This window comes from Schistocerca nitens, chromosome 1 (genome assembly GCF_023898315.1).
Source record: "Schistocerca nitens isolate TAMUIC-IGC-003100 chromosome 1, iqSchNite1.1, whole genome shotgun sequence".
Classification (NCBI taxonomy): domain Eukaryota; kingdom Metazoa; phylum Arthropoda; class Insecta; order Orthoptera; family Acrididae; genus Schistocerca; species Schistocerca nitens.
Window position 1 is genome coordinate 1,264,417,590 of NC_064614.1, and position 11,741 is coordinate 1,264,429,330.

Below are 11,741 nucleotides of genomic sequence, written 5' to 3' on the forward strand. Positions count from 1 at the left end.
ATCGTTCTACCATTCCTAGACCGGCAAGGGAACTTGCTGTTCCAACAGGACAATGCACGTCCGCATGTATCCCGTGCCACCCAACGTGCTCTAGAAGGTGTAAGTCAACTACCCTGGCCAGCAAGATCTCCGGATCTGTCCCCCATTGAGCATGTTTGGGACTGGATGAAGCGTCGTCTCACGCGGTCTGCATGTCCAGCACGAACGCTGGTCCAACTGAGGCGCCAGGTGGAAATGGCATGGCAAGCCGTTCCACAGGACTACATCCAGCATCTCTACGATCGTCTCCATGGGAGAATAGCAGCCTGCATTGCTGCGAAAGGTGGATATACACTGTACTAGTGCCGACATTGTGCATGCTCTGTTGCCTGTGTCTATGTGCCTGTGGTTCTGTCAGTGTGATCATGTGATGTATCTGACCCCAGGAATGTGTCAATAAAGTTTCCCCTTCCTGGGACAATGAATTCACGGTGTTCTTATTTCAATTTCCAGGAGTGTATTTTCTAAAATCCTGCTGCATATTGATGTTAACGATATGGGCCTGTAATTTAGTGGATTACTCCTACCACCTTTCTTGAATATTGGTGTGACCTGTGCTATTTTCCAGTAGTTTGGGTACGGATCTTTCGTCGAGCGAACGGTTGTATGTAATTGTTAAGTATGGATCCAATGCATCAGCATACTCCGAAAGCAACCTAATTGGTTATAAGTGAATTAATTATACAGAGCGATTCTCATTAACGTTTAAAAACCGCCTAAACGGCCTAGATGACAGTGAGACAAGTAATTTAAAATAAGACTCGTGGGGCCGAAAACGTCGGGAAATACACCAAAAGTGGATGATAAACGCTGAACACGAGACGTCACCATATAACAAACAAGGCCCACGAGGCAGACAGGCCGTGGCGCGTACGTCACAGCACGTGACACTCCAGGTCTTATGAGTGCCAGTGGCCGTCTTCGACGGGGAGCTACTAACTATTTCGGATGAGTTTAATAATTCTTGTCTGCGTGTTTTAATGCCTGCAATATCTCGATAACACACGACACAGTTAAGACCTTTACTGTGTGCTTTTTCCAATTAAATGTTGAGTTACCCTGGGCACTGCACAGAGACGAGCGTTCGCGAAGTGTGGCGCACAAGTCTACCAGTGTTGCGTCACAAGTTCGGTGCAGGGTTGGCCCCGATGACGTAGCTCGCCACACGTGCACCGATTGGGCTTGTCGATCCTGCTCTCACAGGTAAGGGGAAGTGCTACACATTGCTCTGTAAGCTACTCTCCTTTCGTAAATGTAATCCGATTCATCATCGTAGTCTTGTATTACCACTACCACAACCATCTTATCGGGTAATGCATGAACGACAACAGAGTACCCCGGCGGAGCGATACGTAGCACTGTGCCCTAGCGGCGACGGTAGGATCGACAAGCCCAAAAGCTGCACGTGCGGCGAGGTACATTTGGTGACGTCACTTGTTCAGCATTTGTCATCCACATTTCGGGTATTTCCCGACAATCGCGGCTCCATGTGTCTTCTATTAAATTACTTGTCTCACCGTTGTCTACAACGCTTCGTGAGTTTTTCAAAATTAATAAAAATCACCCTGTATAATAGATAGAATACCAAAATACAAGCAATTTAGGCTAACCGTTAACACAGATACTTCAGTGACTACGGAGTGAGCAAGTTTGCATATCAATTGTACGTGTGATGTGAGAGCACCGAGAAACGATGAATAGGTAGTGAATACAGTGGTGAAGAGATATTTCTACGTCTATGCAACCGCATTCGGTTCTTCTTGTTCTATTTTTGTTTCTACATTTTTTGCTGGCGATTTCACATGACCCTCCAGTGCTTGTTGTGCTCTGTCGAGTTCGGTTACCTTCTCGTCAAGTTTCTGGACTTTCGTTGGAATACCTTTGCTTCGTGTTACCAATCCGGAAACATTCCTGCAGACCATCTATTTCTCCATTAAGATGTGCTTCGATGACTTTATCTCGTTCATCTAAAATCTGGTTCAGCCGACCAACCAAACGTTCGTTATGTTCCTCTCCCTTCATTTGTCTTTCCAAGAGTTCTGCTTTTTCTCTTTCCTCCCTCGCTAAGCGTTCTGCTTCTAATATACCCTTTCTCTCTAATATCCCTTCTCTCTTTCTTTTTCTCTCAACTCGAGATTTGCCAGCAACACGGCTAGAAAATCATTCGTCGGTGCTGGCTGAGGCGGCACATCAGCTGTGTTTACAACTGATGTTGCTTTGTTTGAGCCAGCAGCCGAGCTGACGCCTGTCTTCTGTTCCGTCTGTTGACCACTAGCAGCAGGCAATACGAGGTGCATTCAAGTTCTAAGGCCTCCGATTTTTTTTCTAATTCTACTCACCCGAAATCGATGAAACTGGCGTTACTTCTCGACGTAATCGCCCAGCAGACGTGCACAATTTTCACAACGCTGACGCCATGATTCCATGGCAGCGGCGAAGGCTTCTTTAGGAGTCTGTTTTGACCACTGGAAAATCGCTGGGGCAATAGCAGCACGGCTGGTGAATGTGCGGCCACGGAGAGTGTCTTTCATTGTTGGAAAAATCCAAAAGTCACTAGGAGCCAGGTCAGGTGAGCAGGGAGCATGAGTAATCACTTCAAAGTTGTTATCACGAAGAAACTGTTGCGTAGCGTCAGCTCGATGTGCGGGTGCGTTGTCTTGGTGAAACAGCACACGCGCAGCCCTTGCCAGACGTTTTTGTTGCAGTACAGGAAGGAATTTGTTCTTCAAAACTTTTTCGTAGGATGCACCTGCTACCGTAGTGCCCTTTGGAACGCAATGGGTAAGGATTACGCCCTCGCTATCCCAGAACATGGGACACCATCATTTTTTCAGTACTGGCGGTTACCCGAAATTTTTTTGGTGGCGGTGAATCTGTGTGCTTCCATTAAGCTGACTGGCGCTTTGTTTCTCGATTGAAAAATGGCATCCACGTCTCATCCATTGTCACAACCGACGAAAAGAAAGTCCCATTCATGCTGTCGTTGTGCGTCAACATTGCTTGGCAACATGCCACACGGGCAGCCATGTGGTCGTCCGTCAGCATTCGTGGCACCCACCTGGATGATACTTTTCGCATTTTCAGGTCGTCATGCAGGATTGTGTTCACAGAACCCACAGAAATGCCAACTCTGGAGGCGATCTGTTCAACAGTCATTCGGCGATCCGCCAAAACAATTCTCTCCACTTTCTCGATCATGTCGTCAGACCGGCTTGTGCGAGCCCGAGGTTGTTTCAGTTTGTTGTCACACGATGTTCTGCCTTCATTAAACTGTCGCACCCACAAACGCACTTTCGATACATCCATAGCTCCATCACCACATGCTCCTTCAACTGTCGATGAATTTCAATTGGTTTCACACCACGCAAATTCAGAAAACGAATGATTGCACGCTGTTCAAGTAAGGAAAACGTCGCCATTTTAAGTATTTAAAACAGTTCTCATTCTCGCCGCTGGCGGTAAAATTCCATCTGCCCTACGGTGCTGCCATCTCTGGGATGTATTGACAATGAACGTGGCCTCATTTTAAAACAATGCGCATGTTTCTATCTCTTTCCAGTCCGGAGAAAAAAATCGGAGGCCTTAGAACTTGAATGCACCTCGTATTTCCTCTACATTGCTCTGTTCAGTTTCCTAATTGTGGATTGGTGAAACAGAATCGTGATCAATGTCTGTTGTGTCGTCCACATCTAGTTCCCTCTCTTTGCGGATCTTAACCATACTTGAATAGAGAACTTGCAAAACGACTTTAGTCCCTAGAGGGAATTTCTTTTGTAATAATATGGCCACCATTTGTTGTAATTATAAACATCCTCACTTTCAACGATTCTAACTGTAAAATTTGCTTAAGCGCTAAAGATGACTATGTGTCCACATACGTATTTAAGTCGTCTTTTCACTACTGCGAAGTCCGTATCCAGAAACAACAAAAATGTCTATTACCTTACTGAAGCGAATATTGCACTAAATTATTGCATTATATGTTACATACATCGAAACTGCATAAGCCTGTCATTACGAAACCATGATCTTGTATCCCTTAAAGTTCAAATTTTGGTTTGAAAAAGAAGGACTTAAGTCGTTTTTCAAATTAACTTCAGTTCTGTTTCTTATGTAATAAAATTCTGGCATATAAACACATAATATTTTTTTATTGCAAAACACATTCAGAATACATGGAACAGTAAATCATCCAGGGAAATAAACATACAGGACAAAATTTCCAAAACGAAACGGCAATTTTTTCATTTGTCTTTGTTTCCCAAGCTACAATTTTCCAGATTCATTACAGTCGGGAATGTACTTGAGCATTTTGCTTATATCTTTAATTTTATTTTCATTGATTGGACACACACCATTTGCATAAGCACGTCTGTGTCGTAGTTCTGGGACGTGTCGATATGTTGGCCCACGGATGAAAGAATGTTGAATTATTCCTCCTACGAATGGTTTTGCCACAACCATTCCTATCTGTTCTGCAGAAAATCAGAATTCCATAAAAGTTGAAACAGTGAATGATACCTTTTTATCTCTAGGAACGCCCTTAACAGAAGTCTCCATGGAATTGGAATTTCTTTTGTAATAATGTGGCCACCATTTGTTGTAATTATAAACATCCTCACTTTCAACGATTGTAACTGTAAAATTTGCTTAAGCGCTAAAGATGACTATGTGTTCACATACGTATTTAAGTCGTCTTTTCACTACTGCGAAGTCCGTATCATTTGGCAGAAAGGAGTGTCCTCTGATAGGGAAAAGAAGTCTGATGTTCATAAAACGCCTCTGAGCACTTATAGCCATTAAAAACCTAACGAGAGTGTTGTTCTTACTCTGGCCGGGACAACCGTCACAGAACAACCAGAGTTCTTTTACACTAGATATGACACAGGTATTGAAATAATGGAGGAGAAAACTTCATACGTCATTTGGACTTTTCTTAGCTTGTCCCTCATGGTAGATGTAGAATGATACAGAATTAGTTTTCATTTTATGCACAGAGAACTGGAATTGTCAGTTGATGATAATAATACATGTTCTGAACTGGTATCTTAGGCAAGCATACATTGCGCATGTAGTCAAACGTTAAAGCAAGAAAATCCTCTCTCTCAGTGCGTAACTTGGTTGCATCTTCTAGTGTTTTGTAGAAATTTTTGCTGCGACGTTTGTGAATTAGGAGTTCTGCTGCAGCTACACGTTTAGCACAATCATTAAGTGCACCGCTTTTCACTTTAACATTCAGTTCTTCACACGTAATGCATGCGTCTACACTGTGCCTACCAAATCCCAAACGGAAATGGTTATTGAAATATCTGTGATAATAGTGGTAAGACACATTACTATCAGGATATTTGACAAGAAACATTTCATGCATAGTTTCCACAGTTAGTTCACTGCTTAAGTAGAAAACATGTGTGTTTCCATAGTGGGTTTGTTTAGTTGAAAATGACGCAATATGGCCATGAATAGAAGCAAGTGTATCAGCATCTTTTGCGTTCCCTGGTTTGTATTTTCCGCGTTGGTCTTCAGGAGACTTGCCACAAAGCAGAAACTTACACAATCTCTTCGTCCTGGATTCGGTAACACAATAAACACTGAGGAAGGCTTTCTTACGTACCTCTATCTGCGTGTCTGAATCTTTAACATAAAACTTGATGATAGCTGCCCTAGTACCAGGCTCGTCTTTACTTCGTCTTTTTATTGCAATATTTTCAGTAGGTCCCTGTAAGAACATATCTTTTTAGTTCTTAGTGTCAAAATAATTCATGTAGTTAACTGCTTCTAACAATGCATTTTCGGAAATCAAGTTGAGACATTGTTTCCTGCATCTGAAATATATGACAATTTTTTATAAACAAGGGTCTGCATTACTAGTAATTACCAGTCTCTGGAAACTACAATGACGTGTACAAGAATATTGTATGCAACAATACTGTGAAACAAAATTTAATCCAAGTTGCTTTAACCGCAAGCAGGTCCCGTTTATCTAGCGGAAACTAACTTCACCACATGATTTAAGTGCTCCAAACCTTTAACCTTAGCACACTTTATTGTAGCTCTCTTGTATTCTGCAGCCCTTTTCATTCCTTTCCTTCTTTTTTGGTCATTATTTTCTTCAGTTTCAATAACACCAATACATAAACGACTACTGTTCGACGCCATTTACGTTTTCAACTAACGTATTGCAGGTCTACCACACAAACAAAAGTAATACATACGTTTTACCAACTTAAAGACATACATGAATCTGTTGACAATTATCGTTACCTGACAAGCAAAACAACTTAAGTCCTGCACTGAGGCTCTTCTGCCAGTAAACACGAATGTTCTGTTACTAGAAATAATGTACAAAAGTTAGGGACTAAAGTCTCTTTGGTATTAAGTGATGCTTGTTGGGTATTGGAACATTACTGTGTCCATAACTCAGAACCATGAAAATGTGCACTTAAGTCGTCTTGCAAATTCACAACTCACTTGTATTAACACTGTTACCCCCAAAGGACACAAAAATACACCACTTAGTCTAATACAAACAAATACACTGTACACATAATGATACACTATATCCTAACCAACTCACCCTGAAAAACTCAGTCGTAGCACCTTGGCAACAAAAATTAAAATTACTCTTGAATGGAACTTTTAAACGATCTATAGCCACACAGCGATTGTGGAGCATATCTCACAAAATATCTACGTCAATTGAAGAAATATATCTACACTTGAACTTTAGCACTGCCGTCAAACAAACACATTTTTTAAAATAAATGTAACCGGTTGCACTAACCAAACTACTGAGTGTCACACTTTATTTAATCAGTAAGCACTCACTGTGCATGGCCCCCAGTTACCTAATGATTCTAATATTGAACTTGGAAGACCTTGCAGTCGTATCCATACCTTGGGAAGCAATCTGTGCTACTCGTCGCTCCACATCAGGGTTCCGACGTCTATTTTGTACAATAATCTTATGGCAGCTGCAGTCTGTCCCAGTTCAGCAGCTCTAGTTATTTATTTCCGGTGCTACGTAATGGATTGTAATTATTATAAGTACATGGAACAAAACATTCACAGGATTACAAACTATACGAAATTGTTATCATACATACATAGACATAATCTGATATTGTTAATTTTTCAATAAGTAATGTACTCACTACAGCAATATTTCTGACTTGTAAATTGGATACCGAACAGCAATATTTATTTAGTCGAGCCCCACGTTGGGCGCCATTTGTGCCGCTACCGCTCAGGTCCGTACACCGTCTTAAGTATACTTACGGTGTGTTCAATGAATGTGACGAAAAGAGTGTAAGATCTTACCGCCTAACTTTACTTATATTTACGCCCGGCAAGAGTGTGAATAGAGCACTTGTTTGGCGGAGCGGACACAAGAAAGAATCATGAAAATATGTGAGGCCTGAATCTATACTTTCGTAAAATAGGTCTGTGATATCTGATTATGTAACAGTGCGCGAACCACCGCTTTGTTAGTATAGGATTGCGTGAGGCGCTTTTAGAATTAGTTTAAACAGAGGTCTATGTGGAGCTTTCATACTCACAAAAAAACGTAAACCTAATCTCAGGGATTGCATTTCGTGTTACCACAATAAAATATTGCTGCAGGATAACTTTACTGTAGTGAAATTTAATTAAAAGAAACCTTGTACTGAAAGTATTTCCCCTTTTTATTAACGTAATAATCTTCGTCTTGCTGAGAAGCGGCCAATATCTGAACTAAATGGAACGTTCTTAGTTTTTACTCTCATACAACATAAAATAGTATATTCACTTTCTTTTCCTTAACAATTATGGTACAAGTCTTTTAATGCGTCCGTTGATGACGGAACGCAATGAAATTTATAATGAAATTTTTCTATGCTAGATGTCTGCCAAGAATGGTCGATTGTTCGACCGTTCTTGTCGTGTGCTGAAAACCTTACAAATAATATTTTTATTTCTCCTTGAAAGTCACTAGGCATATGAAGGAAAAATATACACAATCAGCATAAATTATCATATATTATTCAATAATTACAACTTACAGTGCGTAATGGCCGCCGTAGCATGTGTTAGCTTCAAGACTAGAACAAAAACTGAGAAATAACGCTGGCCTTTTTCGTACAAGCGTTTGATGAGTATTTTAATAATTTGCAGTCGAGAATAGGTATAAACTTGACTAATGGCTTTATGAGATGAATGCAAGGGCATTCCGTTTGGTTGCAACGAATGTCTCAACAAGAATGTCACTGTTTTACTTTGCTATAGGAAAAGATAGTAAAGCACCATAATTTTAGGTTTGGTACTGCATCTAATTCTGTTGCCACGAATCTGTTTTAATAAACTGTTGTACGGCGGCAGTGCGAAATGGCTCCCTGTTGCGCCAAAGTGAAGGTGTCCCAAGAAACGAATTTGGACCAATAACCTAGAGCAAATTTGCAATTTATCGCTCTTTTCAATATTTTTTAGCTTTCTTGTTCCATACGTTCAATCTGAATCATACGTACTAATTCTCTACGTAATAAGAACCAGTACGAATATTTCCAGTAGAAAGTAAAATACACACATCAGAAAGAGTTTTGCATCACCCCGGTTCCCAGAACTCCTGAAGATAGACGTTGACTGTGGATATTGTATCACAGACACAGTCCCTTTGATTGTTCAGAGATGTCACTAAACCCACCGAAATATGTAAACAACCATGCATGAGCAGCGCCTACTAGACGGAGGCGGTCCGAAAGCCGATCAGTTCCAATCATTCCACCAGGAAGAAGGTACACGGCACGTGTAGTCCGTAGTTCAACCACGCCTAGACGGTCAATACCGCGGTTCTATCGCGTCCGCATTGTTACTTTGAGCCATGATGGGCTCTGAACAAGGGAAGTGCCCAGGTGTCTCGGAGTGAACCAAAGCGATGCTGTTCGGACATGGAGGAGATATAGAGAGACAGGAACTGTCGATGACATGCCTCGCTCAGGCCGCCCAAGGGTTATTAGGAATTATGGCACGGAGCAACCATGACAGCAACTCCACCATGTTGAATAAGGCTTTTCGTGCGGATACAGAACGTCGTGTTATGGCTCAAAATGTACGCAGTAGGCTGCATGATGCGCAACTTCACTCCCGACGTCCACGGCGAGGACCATCTTTACAACCAAGACACCATGCAGCGCGGTATAGAGGGGCCCAACAACATGCCGAATGGACCTCTCAGGATCGGCGTCACGCTCTCTTCACCGATGAGTGTCGCGTATGCCTTCAACCAGACAATCATCGGTGCCGTGTCTGGAGGCATCCCGGTCAGGCGTTCTAGACACACTCTCCAGCGAGTGAAGCAAGGTGGAGGTTCCCTGCTGTTTTGGGGTGGCATTACGTGGGACCGACGTACGCCGCTGGTGGTCATGGAAGGCGCCATAACGGCTGTACGATGAGTGAATGCCATCCTCCGACCGATGGTGCAACCATATCGGCAGCATAATGGCGAGGCATTCGTCTGCATGAATGACAATTCGCGTCCCCATCGTGCACATATTGTGAATGACTTCCTTCAGGATAACGACATCGCTGGACTAGAGTGGCCAGCCTGTTCTCTAGACATGAACTCTATCGAACATGCGTGGAATAGATTCAAAAGGGCTGTTTATGGACGACGTGACCCACCAACCACTCTGAGGGATCTACACTGAATCGCGTTGGGTTCAAATGGTTCAAATGGCTCTGAGCACTATGGGACTTAACATCTGTGGTCATCAGTCCCCTAGAACTACTTAAACCTAACTAACCTAAAGACATCACACACATCCATGCCCGAGGCAGGATTCGAACCTGCGACCGTAGCAGTCCCGCGGTTCCGCACTGAGCGCCTAGAACCGCGAGACCACCGTGGCCGGCTGAGTATTGGGACAATATGGACCAACAGCGCCTTGATGAACTTGTGGATAGTATGCTACGACGAATACGGGCATCCATCAATGCAAGAGGACGTGTTACTGGGTACTGGAGGTACCGGTGTGTACAGCAATCTGGACCACTACCTTTGAAGGTCTCGCTGTATAATGCTACAACATGCATTGTGTGGTTTTCATGAGCAATGAAAAGGGCAGAAATGATGTTTATGTTGATCTCAATTCCAATTTTCTGTACAGGTTCCGGAACTCTAGGAACTGAGGTGACGCAATTTTGTGTGTGTGTGTGTGTGGGTGTGTAATTTGAGGATCTGTACAATTCGGAAGTAATGGCTCAGACTACCGTATATAAATCTTATCTACAGCTGAAAATTGCTTCAGATATGTACACATTCTACGAATTAACCCTTAGTATGCTCGCACACTGTAGCATTTATTTAGCACTTGTCTCGTAAACATATGTCCATACAGTCATACAAACTTTCTCTAAGACTTTATGCCTTCATTACAGTGTGTATCGATGTTATTAAATACATAAAGCGCCTCTCAATAATGTGATAACTGTAATTAGACTTCTGTGGCACTAAGCTAAGCAAAGTATCTTTTTTTTTTTTTCTTCGACGAATTTTTAGTGACAGCCCTTGCAGCAGCAGTTCAGCAGTATTATTATTATCATTATTGCTATTAAGTAAAGTTAAACAAAATGCTGATATGTGTAATATTAAAATTTCAGTCTTGGTGCAAAATATAATCAACAGCCTCGTACCAACAACATGTGATTATTTCGGTTTGATGTTGGCGACATTTGCAGCATACTGTCTCGCTCCACAGATATTCATACTCTATGAGTAAAAACTGTGGCAATAACTTTTCTATATTTTATTATTTTTTCATCTGGCTTATGGCGCTACTGCGTACACATCAATTACACAGCACAAAAAAATGTTTTTGATAAGGCTATCAAAGACTTGAGCAAAAACTATATTTCAGTCGGTCGGTCGTCATTTAACCGCACTTACTGTTTGTCATTTGTTTTACAGCGTCTGAAACAGTCATTCTCCGAACGAGCTGCACTAATCATGGTAAGTAAGTTTGCTTCGAATAAAATTATTTTAACACCGTGGGGGCTGTTACACTGTAGCTGTATTTCAGTTATAAGCACCTTCGAAATGTTCTGATTAGATTACATCTCACCATTGTTTTAAAACTTGTAAGATAAAGTTTTTAACTTTAACGAATTATAACGAAAATATAATCAGCATTCTGCTCTCTTAATCGGAATAAAGAGAGGAAATATCTTATCTTTGGCTTTCTTTTGAAACATTTAATTATTACATATTTCAACAGGCAGTTGCTGTATAAAAATACGTTCCTTCTGTAGTAATACGTTCATCATCTTGTCCTTACCGAATTCGTATTTCACGTTTCAGTGAGTGCGTGATGTGTCAACTGTTTCACAGACTTTAATGGTCGCTCGTCAAGTATTTGTTTTAAGAGTGACGGTATGACATGTTATACACGAAATTCTTTGCAAGAACATGATAGAAATGTTAACATTCAAAACAAAACAAATATCTACACACATTTGCGTATGCTTTACTTCTCCTGTACTTGAATGGCAAGCCGTAACCAATTACAAGCAGGCATCCACGGAACATCTGCCCCTTATCCGCTGCTTCACATTGTACCCCTCACAAAATGGTATATTTTGCATCTATTCCTTATTGCTCCCTGTGTGTCTTATGTGGTTCAAATTCTTTGGCTCATTATATGACGCGTACAGTTGTCAGTTGCATTAAC